This window comes from Cnephaeus nilssonii (genome assembly GCF_951640355.1).
Source record: "Cnephaeus nilssonii genome assembly, chromosome: 4".
Lineage (NCBI taxonomy): Eukaryota > Metazoa > Chordata > Mammalia > Chiroptera > Vespertilionidae > Cnephaeus > Cnephaeus nilssonii.
This window is the reverse complement of record NC_137075.1, coordinates 39,853,653-39,873,833: the sequence shown is the minus strand read 5'-3', so window position 1 is coordinate 39,873,833 and position 20,181 is coordinate 39,853,653.

Here is a 20,181-nt window from a genome sequence, read left to right as displayed (position 1 = left end):
AGCATGTTTTCATATGTCTCTTGGCCTTCCTTCTGTCTTCTTTCGAAAAGATTCTATTTAGGTCTGTTGCCCATTTTTTTATTGGATCATTTATCTTCCTTTTATTAAGTTGTATAAGTTCCCTGTGGATGTTGGAGATTAAACCTTTATCAATGATAACATTTGCAAATATGTTCTCCCATACAGTGGGCTTTCTTATTGTTTTGTTGACGGTTTCTTTTGCTGTACAAAAACTTTTTATTTTGATATAATCCTATTTGTTTATTTTCTCTTTAGATTCCATTGCCCTAGGAGTGGTATCAGTGAAGAAATTGCTTTGGCATATGTCTGAGATTTCTCTGCCTGTGGATTCCTCTAGTATTTTTATGGTTTCCCGTCTTATGTTTAAGTCCTTTATCCATTTTGAGTTTATTTTTGTGTATGGTGTAAGTTGGTGGTCTAGTTTCATTTTTTTCCATGTACCTGTCCAATTTTCCCAACACCATTTATTCAAGAGACTGTGTTGACTCCATTGTATGTTCATGCCTCCTTTGTCAGATATTAATTGAGCATAGTGGTTTGGGTCAATATCTGGGTTCTCTATTCTATTCCATTGGTCTATATGTCTGTTCTTGTGCCAGTACCAGGGTGTTTTGAGAACAGTGGCTTTGTAATACAGCTTGAAATCTGGTATTGAGATCCCACCTACTTTGTTCTTCTTTCTCAGGATTGCTAAGGCTATTCGGGGTCTTTTTTTATTCCAGATTAATTTTTGGAGAGTTCTTTCTAGGTCTGTGATTTTTAAGGAGAGGAGAAGAGAGAGGGAAAGACCTTCAGGAGCCCTGACCAGGGCCTGCAACCAAAGTAGGTGCCCTTGACCACAGTTGAACACAGGACCATTTGGTCCACAGGCCAATGCTCTATCCACTGGGCAAAACCGGCTAGGGCTCCCTGCTTGGCTTTTGAGATTACTTACAGTATTTCCAAAATCTGCTGCCCTTGCCCCTCACATTGAGGCAGGGTTGCTCTAGTTCTGGAATGCTGAGCTAAATGTATTCCTCTCTTGCAGTGTTGGCTTGAGTTTTTTGGATCTATTTCAAGTGAAGCAGATGACTAATCACCCCTTTCTGCGAGTTGATAATGGGTTGTCTATAAAACCTTGTTTTTGTATGGTTACCTTATTGTGAAGTTCATGTCTTTTGAGGAACATTCACAACTGAAAGGCAAGGAAAATGTCCACTCTTGGGTGTAGTAAAGCTGACAGGAAAAGAAAAAACACACAACACACACACCAAAAAAACCCACTAAATGATTTGGCTGTTGTTTTCTAGTTTCCTGCGAGAAAGTGGCCTTGACCCCCATGCATTACTGCTTTTGAGATTGTAACAGCAGATGGTACGAAATGACAGTCGGTGAAGACAACTAAAGGTGCTTATAACATTGCAGGGTTTTGCAGGTGACTTTAAAAACAAAGGATTTGGAAGTGATTAAAGTGGAGACTGGCAGTAGAGATGGTAATAAAGCCACTAGCTAGTTGAGGTTATGTCTTTTTTTTTTCTTTTATTGCATCTGATTGCAAATTAAAGTGGAAAAAATATTAACCCCAGGCAGAAAAGAATACTCAGCCTCTGCCTCAGTGGTTTTTGAGAATAAAAAAATGTAATCTTTGATTTTTAGATTTGATTTTTTGTCTTTTGCCTGCTGGTTGCCATACAAAGAGATATAGCTCAATAAAATGAAAGATCCACCAAGCTGTGTTTCATAGAAAGGGCCTGGAGGGATACTGAGCCAGGTTAATGGATATGATGGCTTTTCCTTCATTGATTTTTAAGATGATTATATTTTATTTATAGGCGAGAAAATAATAGTTAATCTTAGATTTATTGAAAACTTATTGCAAGGTAGCATGAATTGATAACAATAACAGTACATTAAGGGCAACAAAACTAGACTTGTCTTTAATCCCTTGTGCTGATGTGCAGCGAATCTATTGGCTTGAAATTAAATGTGCTCTAGCCCACAACTGAATTCAGGTGGGAAAGAGTTATATATTTCGGGCTGCTCTGAGAGATTTCATTACACAAAGCTTTGGTACACTGGAGGTATTTCTTTTGTAAAAACTATGTGAAAAATCTAGGAGTTAAAAGCTCAGGGATATCAGCATGCTGTTCTCTGGAAGCTTTAAGAACTGATTTTCAAATAAGCCAGTCATTCATCAGCTAAAAAGCCTACTGGTCAACCACAAGATGTTTGTCCAGAAGTTTGAATCTTAAACCAGGATGTATGAATTCTGAGATGAAGTAAAAATTAAGCACATTAGCTTATCATAACTCAGAATTCCATTACCTTAAAACTATTATAATTTGCTTTTATATCCAAAATGAGTTCAGGGATTTCTTGGATTTGGAGCAAATGAATCCCTGTTAGCCAAATATGGACAGAAATTTTGCCCAGTAAGGATAGAATACTGTGTCTTTGTTTCTTAAAGGAGTAAGTTTCAATACAGTCACTTCATATCTGTGTCTCAGAAATGCCAGCTAGAGGCCCTTGATATGCAATGTTTATCAGAGATCAGGGGTGGAGAAGCAGAAACATACTCCCCAGCAATTTAGTTAGCCAACATTTTCCAGATAATTGAATGTTTATGTAATGAGAAGAGAGGAAAATATTCAAAATGTGCTCAAGAGACAGAAAACTTTTATCACAGTGCTCACCCAAAATAACAATATAGCATTGTTTTAAAGTATTTCAAAATTTGCTTTTATTGAAAGTGCTACATAGTGCTCACTTTGGCAGTACATATACTACATTGGGCCATTCCAGAGATTAACAGAACCCTTGTGCAAGAATGACGTGCAAATTCTTGAAACATTTTATGCTTTTGCATTTTCAGCCATAAGTGCAATGTGTATGTGCAAAAGCTAAAATAGCTTAATATCATGCTACGCTTTAGTAATACTGAAAATGTGTTATTGTGAGTGGTCTGTAATTAAGCCCAGTGAGATAGCTAACAAGTCCATACATCAGTGAACAGGTATAGTTTGCTTATTCATAGAATGTTTCTTTTTTGAAAAACTAGTAGTGGTCACACTTGGATCACATTTATACATTTATAAAAATAAAGATTTGCCCTGGCTGGTGTGACTCAGTTGGTTGGGTGTTGTCCCATGCATCAAAAGGTTGCAGGTTAGATTCCTGGTCAGGGCACATGCTGGAGTTTCAGGCTTGATCACCAGTTGGGGGTCTGCAGGAGGCAGCCCATTAATGTTCTGCTCTCACATCAATGTTTTTCTCTCTCTTCCTATCTCTTTCTCTTTCTCTCTTAAAAAAACAATAAAATATTTTTTAAAAATAAGTATCTGGTTGTAGTCATTCTTCTAAAAAATGCCACATTAACTCATGCTGTAGTTAATATGAATGATTGAAGTTGATTTTTACCTGTGTAAAAAATAAACTAAAGCATATTAAACATTTTAAGAGTTTATTTGAGCAAAAATTGATTCAAATCAGTCAGCTCCAAACTGGAAGTCGGTAGGAGTGGTTCAAGGACAGGAGCTAGAGGAAAGACTTTTATAGAGAGGAAGCAGAGCAAAGCAAGGAAATCATTGGATTGGCCAAAGAAGTTGACTCATTTGGAAAACCTAGTAGGCTGTTCGTGATCAGGTGTCATTGGGTTTTGGTTTCTTCACCTTTAGGCATTTGCAGGCTTAGGTTTTGGTTTGCTGAAGTGGGCTGCTATGGTCTTAGAACCATCTCAGTCTAATGGCCTCCTTGTTTAATTAATTTAACACCCACAAGGCTAGTGTTCATTTCTAAATCATGGTCTTGTTTTTCATAAACTTAACTTGAATACTCACTCTCTTTTAGTTAAGTGCAGTGACAATATCTATATATATAAAAAGCCAGCGACCATAACGCCTTAATGACTGTAACGACCAGTCACTATGACACCCAATGTGGCCAGCGAACCAGCCCGATCAGGGTGGGGCCAGCCTGCCAACCTCCCACGGGCCCTTCCCCCAGCCGGCTCGCCCCTGATCAGACTCTCCCACCCTGGTCAAGGGTGGGCCAGCTGGCCAAACATCCCCCACACTCTGCCCTTCCCCCTGGCCAGCCCCACCCCTGATGGCCCCACCCCACCACAATAGGCCTGCAGCCCCTCCCCCCAGGTGGCCCTACTCACAATTGGCCCACCCCACCATGATAGGCCCGCTGCCCCTCCACCCTGGGCGGCCCCACCCCCGATGGGTCCCTACCACCCTGATTGGCCCATAGCACCTCCCTCCAGCTGGCCCCACCCCTGATCAACCCCCCCCACCACCACAATAGGGGGTGGGGCTGGCCAGCCAACCTCCTGTAGCCCCTCCCCACAGCTGGCCCCGCCCCTGTGAGCCCCCACCACTCTTATTGGCCCACAGCTCCTCCCCACAGCTGGGGCTGGCTGGTCAACCATCCATGGCTCCTCGCCTAGCTGCTGGCCCCCTGTCAGCATCCCCCACCCCATTCTGGGGCAGGGCTGGCTGACCCATTGCCCACAGCCCCTCCCCATGGCCAACCCCACCCCCAATCAGCCCTCCAAATCCAATTGGGGGCCGGACCAGCTGTCTAATTGCCCACAGCCCCTCCCCTCAGCCGGCCGGGCCCTTATTGGGCCCTGATTCGGGTGGGCTGGCTGGCCAACCTCCCACTATCTCCTCCTCCCAACAGGCCCAGCCCCAATCTGTCCCAATTGGGACCACCTGGATGCCACCTGTGCATGAATTCGTGCACTGGGCCTCTAGTCTATATATATAAAAGGCTAAGTGTCTGTCCAAGTGGTAGCTATAATGTGCACTGACCACCAGGGGGAAGATGCTCAATACAGGAGTGGCCATGACGTGCACTGGCCATTTAAAAAGAAACGACACCGTGAACCTGGCGCCAACAAACCAACACCCGGCTTCCCCCAAGTTGGACACAGGCCCTGCCACCACCCTGGAGCAACAGCCCACCAAATCACAGCCAACATTGTCAAGACTCCATGGCACAAAATGCAGCCCACAGCCCAGCCCAGTCCAGAAATGGTCACTGTGGGCTCTGGGTAATGATGTCATGTAGCAATGCCCAGCTTCCTCTCCCTAGCAACAGGCCATTTAAAAATAAACGGCACTATGGATGTGGCACCGACAAACCAACAGTTAGCTTTCCCCAAGTGGGAGACAGGCTCCTCCACAACCCCAGAGTGACACCCCACCAAATCGCAGCCAACGCTGCCAAGACCCCATGACGCAAAATGCAGCCCACAGCCCAGCCCAGCCTGGAAATGGTGGCTGTAGGCGCTTGGTAATGACATTATGTAGCAACACCTGGCTTCCTCTCCCCAGTGACTAGGATCCTTGGAATTTCTTCAGCCCAGGAACCCAACTTGCTTTATAGCCAGGTGGAAACATTTTACACTTTAACCAAATGTTTGGGAAGCGTTTTCCCGTGCCTCATCTCATTTGATCCTCACAGAAGTCCTGGAGTAGGTAGATAGGAGACTCAGTAGAATCCTATTTTCTTCTCATTAGCAAGATGCAAATAGCAATATTAAAATATTTCTTCTAATTAATTTCCTTTCCATGTGCACAAATCTGTGCACCAGGACACTAGTATGAAAATAACTTCCCACCACAATTGCACATGCAAATTTCCTCAGCAAGAGCAAACCAACATTCTAAAAGGGATACCAGAAGGCATTGACTTTCCATATCTGAGTCCAGGATATAATCCAAGAGGACAGAGAAACAAAATAGTAATGCAATTAAAGAGGTTTCCTCTTTTTTTAAGAAAGAAGTATATATATTTATTGATTTCAGAATGGAAGAGAGAGGGAGAGAGGTAGAAACATTAATGATGAGAGAAACATCAATCCTTGGTTAGCTGACTCCTGCACGCCCCCTACTATGAATCAAACCTGCTACCTGGGCATTTGCCCTGACCAGGAATTGAACCATGACCTCTTGGTTCATAGGTAGATGCTCAACCACTGAGCCACACCAGCGAGGCAGTGAGGTTTCCTCTTTTACTTGATTATTTCTTGCCTACTTGATTATTCCATATTGCTTGAAGTTCTATATTTAAAATAAAATGGAATGAGAACATCCCAGAAGTTATATGTCAGATTCATGATATTCTGGCCAAAAAAGGAAAAGTTATTTTTTAAAAGAGACATTTTAATAATTGAATATCAATAAGTAAAGTTTACACTTACTTTAAATTCATGTAGCATTTTCCTGCTATGAAAATGCAGAAATTCAAATAAATCTTTAACCTGTATATAAAGATAAAAACACAGACAGAATGTTTGAGATATTTTTTAAAAGACCAAGAAGAAATTTGAAAAGCCAGCACTAACATACTCATCACATTGTCTTAATTATGGTTTTGTTAGTTATTTCAGAGACTTTTCATTGCCTACTCAATGTGTATCCTCTTTTTAATAAAAAGATTCTCAGGTTCTCTTGGAGCTAGGTGTGGCCATATTTCTAAGTTATCTCCAATGAGGTGTAAGTTGTAGTTGCTGTATGGGGTAGAGAGGAAAGTTCCTTAAATGGGGAGAAGGGTGGTCTTGCTAGATTGTGACCTTGAGGACTGAGAATAGTGAAGGGAAAAGATTAAAGAAGCCCGAGTCCCTGGTGTCTTCAAAAGTCACCACACTCCCTTTGTTATTAGTAGCTGAATGCAATTCTTAACTGATACATTTGTCAAGATTAAAAACTAATTTTGCTTTTTTGAAATATATATATATATCTAATGTCTAAATCTCAGTCTCTAGTATAGAGTAGTCACCTACAACATACTTGTTCAATATGTGGAATTTTTTCACTAGGAAAATGAAAGTTATCTATATATATAAAACCCTAATATGCAAATAGACTGAATGGTGGAACAACCAACCAACCAACCAGTCGCTATGACGTGTGCTGACCACCAGGGGGTGCATGCAGAACATGGCAGGCATTGGCAGCAGGCGGCAGAGCATGGCACATGACGGGCATCGGCTGCGGCAGGATGGTAGAGCATGTGATTGGTGGTGCCAGACTAAGGCAGGGTGCTGGTCGCTGTCATTGGGGTGAGCCTGTGGTGGTTACTGAAAATTCTTTGCTCCTGCGTGCCACAGTCCTCCCGGGCGCTCGCATCTACTGCCGGTGCTGGCCCCGCTTGCATCTACTGCTGGTGCCAGAGCAGCCGCTCACACCCACTGCTGGCGCCCAGCGCTGGTCCTGATCACTTGGCACCATCAGCAGGTGCAAGTGGCGGCTGCGGGCCCTAATCACCCCTGAGGGTTTCTCCACCTCCCCCTGCTCCTGAGGGGCGGTCAGGGCAGCAGCAGCTGCTTGCACCCGCTGCTGGCCCCAGCCCCAATCGTTCCACGCTGTCAGTGGGTGCGAGTGAGGTTGGCACTGTCAGGTGGTGGGAGCGGGGCTCCCAGCAGACAGGGGTTCAGGGACCATAGCAGTAGGGACCAGGCTGGAGCATGGAGGATGGGCCAAGACCTGCCCCTATGCCCACTGCAGCCTCACAGCCCACAGTTCCTTTCAAGGTGCATGAATTCATGCACTGGGCCCCTAGTTTATACTAATAAAAGAGTAATGTGCTAATTAGATTGGGAAACCTTCCGCAGACCTTCCGGATGTCCTTCCAGACAAAGCTGGGGGCTTGACCGGCCTGCAAACTGCCCCCAAATGTCCCTCAGCCCCTGGACAAGGCTGGCCATGCCCCCCAGTGGGGACCCTCACCCTGATGGGGGCATGGCCAGCCTGCAAACGGCCCTCAGCCCCTCATCCAGGCTGGCCACGCCCCCAGTGGGGACCTTCACCTCAATGGGGGTGTGGCCAGCCTGCAAATGGCCCTCAGCTCCTCTCCCAGGCTGGCCATGCCCCCCAGCGGTGACCCCCACCCTGATGGGGGTGTGGCCAGCCTGTAAACTGCCCCAGGCCCCTCACCCAGGCCAGCCATGCACCCCAAGGGGACCCCCACCCTGATCCGGGACCCCCTTCAGGGCAGACCAGCCAGCCTCCACCTGTGCACCAGGCCTCTATCTCTACTAATAAAAGGGTAATATGCTAATTAGACTGGGAGACCTTCTGGGAGACCCTTCTCGATGTTCTTCCAGACAAAGCCATGATGGTGGGACTGAAGCAGAGGTAGTTAGGGGCAATCAGGCCAGGAGGCAAGGGCAGTTGGGGGCGATCAGGCCAGCAGGTGGGCAGTAGGGGGCGAGCAGGCCAACAAGGGGGGCAGTTGGGGGCAATCAGGCTGGCAAGGGGGGGGCAGTTGGGGGTGAGAAGACTGGCAGACAGAGTGGTTAGGGGCAGTCAGGTAGGCAGGCAGGTGTGCAGTTAGAAGACAGCAGTCCTGGATTGTGAGAGGGATGTCCAGACAGCAGGTTTAGGGCCGATCCCTATGGGATCGGGCCTAAACGGGCAGACAGACATCTCCCAAGGGGCCCCAGATTGGAGAGGGTGCAGGCCGGGCTGAGGGACAACCCCTCCATGCATGAATTTCATGCACTGGGCCACTAGTATTATCATAAAATACAATGTAAGTGAACACAGGGTTTATGACTTTTTTTCTCTTTTACTGTATCTTATAATCAAGTTCAAGTTAACCTCATTATATCATAAAGTAAGGAATATACTTTATATATATATATATATATATATATATATATATATATATATATATATACACATATTCTAGATGCCTGATGCACAAAAATTCGTGCAGAATGGGCCTTCCTTACCCTGGCTGCCGGCACAGCCTTTGCTCCAGCCTGGAGACGCCTTTCTGCCTTTGCTCTGCACAGAGCCGCCTTTCTACTTTCCCATGCTGCCCAGAGGCCTGGAGCAGCTGGGCTGGTGTGAAACGCCTATGTCGTCGCCATGGCAATGATGCAAGCGTCCTGCTCCCAGCCGCTGGGTGCCTGTGTATGCAAATTAACCCGCCATCTTTGTTGAGTTAATTTGCATACTCACTCCTGATTGGCTGGTGGGCATCACGAAGGTACGGTCAATTGCATCTTTCTCTTTTATTAGTGTAGATATTTTTTAAAATCTGCATATACTTTTGTTCACTCTAGTGAGGTAAAATGGAGAACTGGGATAATAAGCACCTGATTTGGGTTAAGAATATCTTTGTAGATGAGCACACTATTGAGCTCAGGTGAAAGTGGGATTTATCCCTGAATTATCGTGATAATTGCCTTAGCAGTGTACTCTCATAGACCTTATTTTCAATTTGGATATGCTCTTGCTCTTAGAATAAATGCTGCCTCCAGGGAAGGATTGTGTTAGCTAATCTGTACAGCATTGAACAAAACTCTACTCTGAAATGCTTAGTTCATATTTATTTGATGATGCCAAATTGTTTCCTTTGTTACACTGTTTATAGAATCCAAGAAGAAAACATGAGGTTGCATATTGCCCAAGTCTACTGTACAAATAACTAATTTGGAGGGCAATAAGAGATTAAGCAAACAAAATAAGGATGCAGTTTTTAAATGTAATACCCTGTAACATACCTGATTACATACTTATGATCCTGGATGGACTGAACCAATAAAATCCAAGAAGCATTCTCTTTCCACAGTGTATGTGTGCAGCAAACCCTAAGTGATCATTTTAAGAGGCTATGGTTCTGATCAGTTTTGTTTTATCTCTGGCATTCTCTCATAGATACATCGCCATAAAAATAGACACTCCTACTCAGATTTGTATTCATAATTCCATCTGAGGGCATTTATTGCTTACTTCAGTAAGCCTATCTGATTTACCTTCCCAGTAAGAAATGATCACAGTAACATTTAGCTGAGATTGTTCACTCCGTCTCCTATTGAGACATGCCTTTTCTTCCTTTTTTCAGGTTCACCCTTTCCCCAACATTCAGTAAATCTTCAAGGGACTGAAATTGTAGAATATCTTTCTGGTTTTTCTCTGCTCTTTATCTTTGTAAGAAATACTAAGAAGAAATTCAGGCCAGCAGCTTAATTATTTCTTCAGTTTTGTCCTCTTTGTTATCTCATATACTTTACCTTTAACTGTAAAACTTCAAAGTCATAATTTTTGAGCTCTAAAACCCCTCTTTTAAATTGATACTAATAGCTAACCTTAGAAGTTATGGACATTTTGAATTCTTTTTCCATTGTAAAGTGTCCTCTGTGTGACACCTAGAGCTGCTTTCACGAATTGTGGGATGGGGGATCCAATTACATAATGGCATGTATCCACCATTGTAATATAAAAAATATCTTCACTGTCCTAAACATCTTCTGTGTTCTGCTTATTCCTTCCTCCTTTCTCATTAATCCCTGGCAACCACTGATCTTTTTACTGTCTCCATAGTTTTGTATTTTCCAGAAGGTTATATATTTGGACTCATACACTGTATAGCTTTTTGGGATTGAATTCTTTCACTTAGCAAGAGGCATTTAAGTTTTCCCATGTTTTTTTCATGGTTCAATTGCTTATTTCTTTTTAGAATTGAGTAATATTCCATTGTCTATACTTACCACTGTTTATTTATTCACCTCCTCAAGGTCAGCTTGGCTGCTTCCAAGTTTTGGGAATTATGCATAAAGTTGCCATACCCATCCATGTGCAGGTTTTTGTATGTAGACATAGTTTTCAATTCCTTAGTAATTCATTGTTTAAAACAAGTTCATTCAGTCAATATATAGGGTATCCCCAAAAATGTATATACACACTTTGCATAATGATAAAGGCGGTGTTTATTAAAATATATCTCATTTTCAAAATTGAGCTTTCAGCTGTTAAAGTGTATTACATTTTTTGGGACACGCTGTATAGTTATTTCTACCTTCTTATGAGTCAGGCAGCGTGCTGGTTTCTGGAGGTAAAGTGGTGCCTGCCTTCATGTCTATTGTCCCTGGAAAATGTAGGCTCCTTGAGGCAGGCATGTGTCTAGTGTGTTCATCACTGTACTCATAGATACCAACACTTTTCTTGACACATCTGTATAAAAGTGACTGAGAGAGGTATAAAGGAAAGGATCAGTAAAGGCAAACACACACAAAAACAAACCACAGCAATACGAAGTCCGTCCTCTGTATTGCAGGTTTCATATGAGGAGATTCAGCCATCCACAGATGAAGAATTTTTAGAAAAAAAGTGTTACATAGCTGCTGAGTTAGGCCTACTATGTAGTTAGGCCTACAATGATTGTGTCTGTATTGAAGTTGTACAGATTTTTTTACATTAATCCCTAAACAATTCAGAATAATAGCTATTCACATTTTATTAGGTATTATAAGTAATCTAGAGATGATTTTAAGTATGCAGAAGAATGTGCAGACTTACATGCAAATACTACACTGTTTTATATGAGTCTTGAGCATCTGCAAATGTTGGTATTCCCAGGAGGTCCTGAAACCAATCCTCCATGCATACTGAGTGACAACTATATAATATCAGACAACATTGAATCAAATGCAAAGCATCTTATAGTGATAAAGGTACTGTCTTCAGTGAAAATCTGGAGTCAACATTAATATGTTATACAACAGAGCATCAAAATTTATATTTGTTCACTAAATCATGAACCCATGGAGAAAATTTCCGTAATCTGTGTATGAAAAATATACATACAACAATATGTGTGTGTATATTTTGTATGAAAAAATTAAATGGAGGGAGAGAGAAATTGACAATATTAAAATGAAGGGGTCTTACTGAATGAAGTATACAATAAACAAAGTTTACATACTGGGCAAAGATATTTGAAACCTCTAGAACTTATAAGAAATTCATATCTGCAATAGAAAACTGGAAAGCACCAAGAAAAAGACATAAAATCCAATAGGAAAATGAACAGAAGTAATACATAATTTCACAGACAAGAAAATTCAAAATCTAACAGATGTTTGAATAAATGCTCAGTATCAATAGTTATCAGCGAAATGCTAATTAGAACAATAATGAGATGGCACGTAACACTCATAGAATATGGAATATTAGAAAAGGAAACAGCAGGTTTTAGTGAGGAACTCTCATGATCTGTGGGGGGAGGGCCATTCAGCAGGGCAGTTTGGTAGCATTTGGCAAGATTATGTCTATGTACACCCAACAGTCCAGTGACTATCCCAGAGAACTTCTCCCCCTTGACCCCAAAGTGATATGTCAAAAGTCTCTCTCTCTCTCTCTCTCTCTTTACACACACACACACACACACACACACACACACACACACACACACACAGAGAGACATATATATATTTTGGTGGAGAGTTGAATTCATTAATAGAAGAATGGATAAGTAAAATATGGCATATTAATATATATCATAGTACCATATGTGCATAAAAAGGAACCAGATATATGTAGAAATAAAAACCTGGGTATATTTTTAAGAATAGTGTTAACAGGGGAAAAATAAGAAGCACAATGCGATTTATAGCATCATACTATTGATGAAGTTTAAACACATACACACAAAAAAAATTACAAGAATATGTGCATATTTGAAGAAATACAGCAAAAGTACTTAAGTAGATGTCTAGGAAGGCAGAGTAGTGGAAGCAGGATCTTGACATAAAGTGGGAAAATAAACAAGGGAAGGTCTTGGGCAGACTGGTGTCCCGAGGGGAGAGGACGAGGGGAATAAAAGCAAAGGGAGAGGATTGGCTAAAGGGAAGCACAATGGGCTGGAATCTAACGCTGAGCTGTTCTCTTTCCTGGGCTCCATCATGAGGCTTCTGCATAAGATTTCACTCCAAACATCTTCTAATTCTAATACGCAGTTTTAAAGACATGGACCTAGTGGATAAAGTACTGTGATTAGAAGCAGGCGCCTTAAATTTCACAACCTGCACCAACAGAATCTGTGCCTTAGGGTAAAACCCTGAAACCTCCCGTGTTGGTTTCCCCATCTGTAAACTGAGAATAAAACAACGCTGTTTTTCTTAATCTCTCAAGATCGTTATGGTAAGAAAAAGAACCTGAAATTCTATCTAAAATCAATGAGTCCTGCAGGAGAATACCTGTTGCTGTGCTGTATTGATGTATAGAACTGTTCTTGCCCAGAGGTTTCTCTGTGCACCTGTATGCAGGAAAGAAGTACATGAGATCAGGTTTAGAAATATGCCTGTGGAAGTCTCTGTCTCACCTCGGACTCTCCTCCTAACCCCACCCCAAGTGAGTAAGGAGATGAGGTGCTCAGATACTCTGCCAGTCAGATACTCCCTTATTAGAAGCAGGTCTACTAGTAAGCTAGGCTCCCTTAGAACCAAATAAAGAGTATGATTTATAAAAGGTCTAATGTCCACTGTTTCCCTTCTCTATTACTGATTTATCTCTTTAATTAACCCAATGGATCTCAAACTTTTAGGTTCCAGAGACACTTTGCAGTCTTAAAATTTATTGAAAACTCCACAAAGCTATGACTTTTGGGGGTTATATCTTTTGATATTTACTATATTAGATATTAACACAGAGAAGATAAAATATTTATTCATTCATTCATTTAAAAATAATAAGAAACCCATTGTAGCTAACATAAAAGCATATTGTCTAAAGCAAGTAACTATATATCCCCAAATAAATAATGTTTTCCACAAGCAAAAAAAAAAAAAAAAAGATAGAATAGTGGTATTTTTAAAAATAATTTTGTAAACTCTTAGCTTCTAAAAAATGCTTCCAGAATATGTTCAATAAAATGTTGAATTTAGACATCAAATATTGTCTTCAGAAATTTTAAAGCAAGGAATCTATTACTTCCACAGTGAGATAGTAGCCTAAATTCAAAACTTTGTCTTTCATCTGCTATTGAAGGAGTAGCATTTTCTGTTTTAAACTTGATGAAGGAATCCAAGAAAATTTGACTTCAACATATTTGTCTTAGAAATTATTTTTATAAGGAACATTACACCCATTTAGAATAATACCAGGTTCAACTATGTGAGGTTCCTAATATTTGCCCATTTTGACCTATAAATATAGCATTTTTATATGGGTTTTTCTAATATGGATAGGAGAGTACAGCCTATTTGTGTTCTTTAAAAAAACTCTTCCTTGAGAATGTTTACCTTCCCTAAGGAAGAATTTAGGTTATACTTCAACAAGAATAGTAGTCTTGGAGAAGGTTCCTGAGAAAGTTTGAAGACATAGTTTATGAGTTGAGTCTTGACTAATGGTGGCCTAGAAGTTTATGATAAATTTTTTGGTTCTTATCTTGTATTTTTTACTAACTACATAACATTTTATTTGAGAAAAAACTGATTTTAATGTATTTGAAATCAAAGTACTAGTTATCAGGGCAGAGATGGTAATGCAAATCTTAAAATTGTGCATTTTTATTATTGCTAAACAGTCTTATTAGAACTTACCATTATAATACCAGTATAGCAAGAATACCTTTCTTTGATTAAGAAGCAAGAGTATATTTATAAATTTGCCCACTCAAAACACTTATTGTGAGGTATATATCTACTATTTAATCATATAAATATATTCATGTAGTAGTATGTTTTAACTTACAATGTATTCCTTCTTAGACCAAAGCCCATCCCATCAAACTCAATAGATATGTAATGATATTGCTTGGCATTGATACTTCATATTTTAAAATACAAATAGTTACTGTGTTCTGGCACAATATTGAGCCACAATCAAAGCAATCACTTATTAATTTATGGTGAATCTAAATTTTAATTATTATTTTTCCTTGAACTTTGCAGTAGTATAAATTATTTGAAAGACAGTGTGAAATTTCAATAAATCTAATATGATAGTATAGCTCATTTAGTGTCTTAAATCAATAGTGTTTTACATTGGGAACTAGGGAATCAGGATTTTTAGCCAAAACAAAGCATAGCAAAACACAGAAAGGGTTTCTCTTTTCCTGACATCATTGGACAGAAAATCCAAAGTGTTTTTGTTTGTTTGTTTGTTTGTTTTTGCCATCACCACTCAGTTCTGTATCCAGGTCCATGGCTAGTTAAGATAAGATACCTGCATTTATTGAGTACTTATCAAAGACTGCTAATGGAGTCCAAAACGGAGAGTGCAGAACTTGGGCAGTGTCTGTCACAGCCTGGTGCTTCCGAATCCCCTGTCCCACTCACCATCCTACCCAGTGACCATCCCCCTAACCAGGCCTCCTCTGATACCTCTGGGTGGAGGAGAACAGACATTGGTACTGGCTGTGGAATGGGCTCTGGAAATTTGTCAAAGAATCATAAATCCATCAAAGAGTCTTGAATCTCTCCTCTAATTGTTCACTCATGTTCCTTTTCCTTTGGAAAACAGTAGAGGCCTTAAATGTGCTAGCCAAAAGAGCATAAATCAAATAATTGCTAATTTTTTTTTTAGTTTATTCGTTTGGGGAACAACTAACCCCAATTCCTTAGCTTCTTCTCATAGGACATGTTTTTGTCCAAAACTTTTTCAAATCTCTGTTTTCTGACTCCTGTGTTTTCTTTATTGTGCCTGTGGCATCCGAAAGCCAAACAATAAACTAAATATATATATAAAACATTTTAACAGTTATCCTAACCATCTTCTCCTTATCTGTGATTTGGATCCATCTTCCTTTCACCAGTCTCCTAAACCAAACCTGAGAGAGCAGGTAGATTGGACAGTAGGGACTGCCTCAGTTACCTGATTGTTCTGTAAAAAAAACGAATAAGGACCTGTGTGTAGGGAAATGAACATTTATTTGAAATCTGGGACAGAGCTTTGCTAAATGTTTTTAGTAGAAGTCTTGTTTACTATTTTAGTTCTTCTGATGTCACTGATTTCATGGAATGCTGATTCAGGTAACACAGAAATGCTGTGGCAAGCAAGCATATTGCCTTTATTAAGAATCTAGAAGTAACTATTTAAAGTAACTATGATCAAGACTGGAAATAATATCACACAGGTTTCTATGCTTCGGAGAGCAGTTATTCTCAGAAATTCCCTTCAAAAACACATTGGGTTTCACTATCTTGGCATCCTCATGTGCAATCTTTTGACAATATCTCAGTAATGTGGCAGCTCTATTCTATAATTCGCTTCTGAAAATAACTTCATAAACACAATGCAGTTATACAAATCAGATTTAAAACTACTTAAAAAAAGAGTTTTGAACTAATTTCATTAAAGCCATAAATTATTATTTATCTATTTCCTGGTTACCATTCATGGCTTGACACTTGTGGAGTAAACTGATGTTAATATAATGCATTAGGAGGAAGTCACCTCCTGAGAGCCATTGTAGCTTAGCAAAGTGATATTTAATGTTTTCTATGATATTTATTTAACTAAAATGGCTGATTAGATGTTAAACAGAACAGAGGTTAATGATCTTTGTTATTGGTATTATAAAAAATTTAAAAAGAATAAAATAAGGTTAATGATGTATGACATTATTGTTATTATGGAGATTAAAATCATGCAGTTGTTGGTTGCCGTGAAAAAAATGGGCACCAAGCTGTGAGTAATTAGCAAAAGTATACCATCTTCCAACCTTATAATTAACTAGAGGCCCGGTGCATGAATTCATGAGCGGGTAGTGTCCCTGGGCCTGGCCAGTGATCAATCAGGTTCCCCGCCTCCTGGCCTCTCTGCCTCCTCCTTCCCTCCCTCCCTCAGCACCCTGTGCCGCCCCCTGGTGGTCAGTGCACGTCATTGAGAGCGATTGAACTGGTCTCCCAGTTGAACTCCAGAGGGGATAATTTGCATATTAGCCTTTTTTTATATAGGATTAGTTTTTTGGCTGTAGTACTTTTTAATGCTGGACTTCATTGGCTACATGTAATTATAAAAATATATACATAATTTTCAATCTAAGTTATAAAAGCAAACTCTTGATGATTTTCTACATCTGAGAAAGAACCAGTAAAATCTATAGCCAATACCAAAGAAAACACACAGGAACAGTCGAGATAACCAACAACTTCTGGGCATGGTGAAGTCAGTGGAGACCTGTTGGAAGAAGTTTTGGAGACCTTTTATAGCCTTGGAGTAATCAAAACCTCTCACTCTAGCAACCTCCACCAAACCAGGAATACTCCTTTGTTTTTTGAATTGTTTATCAAAAAGACTTCTGGTTTTCTTTTCTATTTGCATTATTTTTGGTTTGCCAGAATAATAAAAACTTCAAAATACTGGATGCACAGTTACATTTGAATTTCAGATAAACTATGAGTAACATTTTATTATAATGCTTCCCTGCAATATTTGGGACCTACTTGTCTAACAAATTATTTGTTGTTTACCTGAAATTCAAATTTATCTGGGAATCTTGTGTCTTATCTGGCAACCTTTAGTATTTTAAGCTTTCTGAATTTTATTGCAATAGTACTGGCTAATAAATTCAGACATTACATTTGAAATGGAAGAGCCTCAAAGGCATAAAAAATACAAGTATTCCTTCTTTAAAATTAAATTCAAACTTGTATTTTCTCCAAACTATACCATCATTTGTTTGTACAGAATTCACAAGAACATTCACTTGTATTTATAGAGTATGTCTCTATACTGTTGGTCTACATAAATTTCTAAATAAGGGTACCTTTTCCTAAATTCTTCATATCCCTGGTATCATAGCTAGAAATTGTATGATAGAAGGGTATGATAGTTAAATGGAGTAAACAGGGTAGAAACCATATAACAGTGTTAAAGGCTATCTGTTGCTAACTTTGGCCATTCTTCAACATTCCCTCTACTCTGTATTCTTAGTCACAAAATGGCAAGTGATGTTCAAAGATCTATATATAGTTTTTCTATTCTTTTTATGAGGAATGAATAAGATTGCTAAGAAAGGTTGCAATATTTGGATTCTGATAAAGTTTACAAAGCTGTTTTTGAAAGTTTTTTTTTAATAATATTTTTACTTTAATGACATTATTTTGTGCCTAAAGTGAGGGGGAAAATTTTGAAGGGGAAATATATTTGATTCAGTCTTCTGAAGTTTGTTCGATTTTGATAGTTTGCTTCTAGTTATATGTTGTTTTAGACCAGTGGTCGGCAAACTCATTAGTCAACAGAGCCAAATATCAACAGTACAACGATTGAAATTTCTTTTGAGAGCCAAATTTTTTAAACTTAAACTTCTTCTAACGCCACTTCTTCAAAATAGACTGGCCCAGGCCGTGGTATTTTGTGGAAGAGCCACACTCAAGGGGTCAAAGAGCTGCATGTGGCTCGTGAGCTGCAGTTTGCTGACCACGGTTTTAGACAAAAGAACATATAGACAGTCCTCGGGTTCCGTCGGACTCGACGTATGTCATTTTGTAGTTACATCACCATTTCCCATTTATTTATATAAAAAAAAGTTCTGTCATTTCGATGTATGTACATATGTGCTTTATGTTTTTTATTATTTATTTACCACAAGTAAAGGTCAGGAATTGTTATCTTTCTTTTAATTTTTTTTTTTTTTACTCTTTCCTTTCATTACTGCTGTGTATGTGCTCCATGTGAGTGACATAGGTGCTTACGTAGGTGGGTTTCGACTTACGGTGAAAATCGCGTTACGTCACGCCATAGGAACGGATCTCTGACGTAACCCGAGGACCTACTGTATAGGCTTTCTGAGTATTTTTTTCTTAATTAGTTAGATTCCATATTTTTAGAGGAAAATAAATACGTTTATTCTTGATCTCGATCCAATTTGGAATCAGATCAACCAAGGTGTGAGTTCCTAAGAGGGATAATCATTTATTTTTATGTTGCTATCAGGGAAGAGTGCTGTGTAAAAATAATTCATGTGTCTTTAATATTTACACATGAATTGAGTTAAACATGTTGACTTCTATCCTTATGTTTCAGTTGGCATTTCTTTATAGGCACGTTTTTCTTAATCTTGTTGATAAATTTTGTATCATACAGAGACTTACGGAAAACTCAATCTTTGTGTTGAATACTTTCATTCAATCAAAACTTAAGTTTTTACTTAATACCTTTTAGACATTGAATGTTGTGTGGTCACAGAGGTACATCTAGGTCGAACCATATGAAGTTGCCAGTACTTATCTGTTTTTCATGGACAAAAAGGACAATTTCAAATAGTACAATCAAATATAAACTGGTCTTCTCTGGAGAAACTTGAAAATATAAGCAATATAGTAATGGTAGTACATGAAAAGTTGTAGTCATGTGGACCAGAGCTTTGCACACTTTTCATCATCTGTACGAGTACCACTTGTATTTTTATCTACTAGTATTTTTTCAATGAGTCACTTTTTTAAACTTAAGTAGATTTAACTATTTTAAGCAATACTACCCATTAAAACATCACTTTTCAACCAGAGTGCTGCAATAATTTTTAAAATATGCAATACTTGACTATTTAATCAGGGGTACTGACTTCTTTTCCCTTAGGTTGTCAAATAATAATAAAAAAAGACAACACAACAATAGCTGTCCAGTGCAAATAAAATTATACCTATTTGTCAGATTGGCAAAAAATATATTTTTGAATGGCCACAGAATTGTAGTAAATAGTTTATGTGTGCCATGAGATGAAAAGGGTTGAAAATCACTGCATTAAAACATACTAGCTTGAAACGCTGGCTGCATGTTTTCTAATAGCTCCCATGTTTATCAGTGTGCCACCAAATTCACCTTACCTACCAGTGGGACTCACATCACTCCTTAGAAAACCACTGGCATTGATAGAAAATGCTATAGGAGTTTTGCTACATTGGTCATTTTCCAAATGTTTCTGAATTCAGGAAGAGATGTAGGTCACCAGAGGGAAATTTCTGTTTTCAATAACATAGAAATCTGAAAGAAAAAATGGAAATGACAACGTTTTCTAAATTTTATATTAGGTTATTGGATATATTAGGCTGGACCATAAGAAATTAGCATTCTTATGGATCAAAAGTGTTTGTATATTGGCAATTTCATGTAGCCTAACCTAGTATGTAGTGAAAAGCATTCCTTTTCCTGAGGGAGTTAAACCAACAGGATAGTTGTATTATCTATGAAACGTGCATTACATTTATCAGAAAGGGTTTCCTATTGTCCATTGCCATGGGGACCTTGCTGAAGGGACTCATTCCCTGAGCCATTTCACAGCAGTATTTGCAGTGACCTTTTACATAAGGCAAGTGAACAGGGTGCAGGTAGTAGTGGGACTCTCTAAAGCAGCACGCCTGCTTATGTTTACCAATACCCTACTCTGATTGACTGAGACATCTACACAGTAGATCACCTTTTAACAGATCATTTGCCT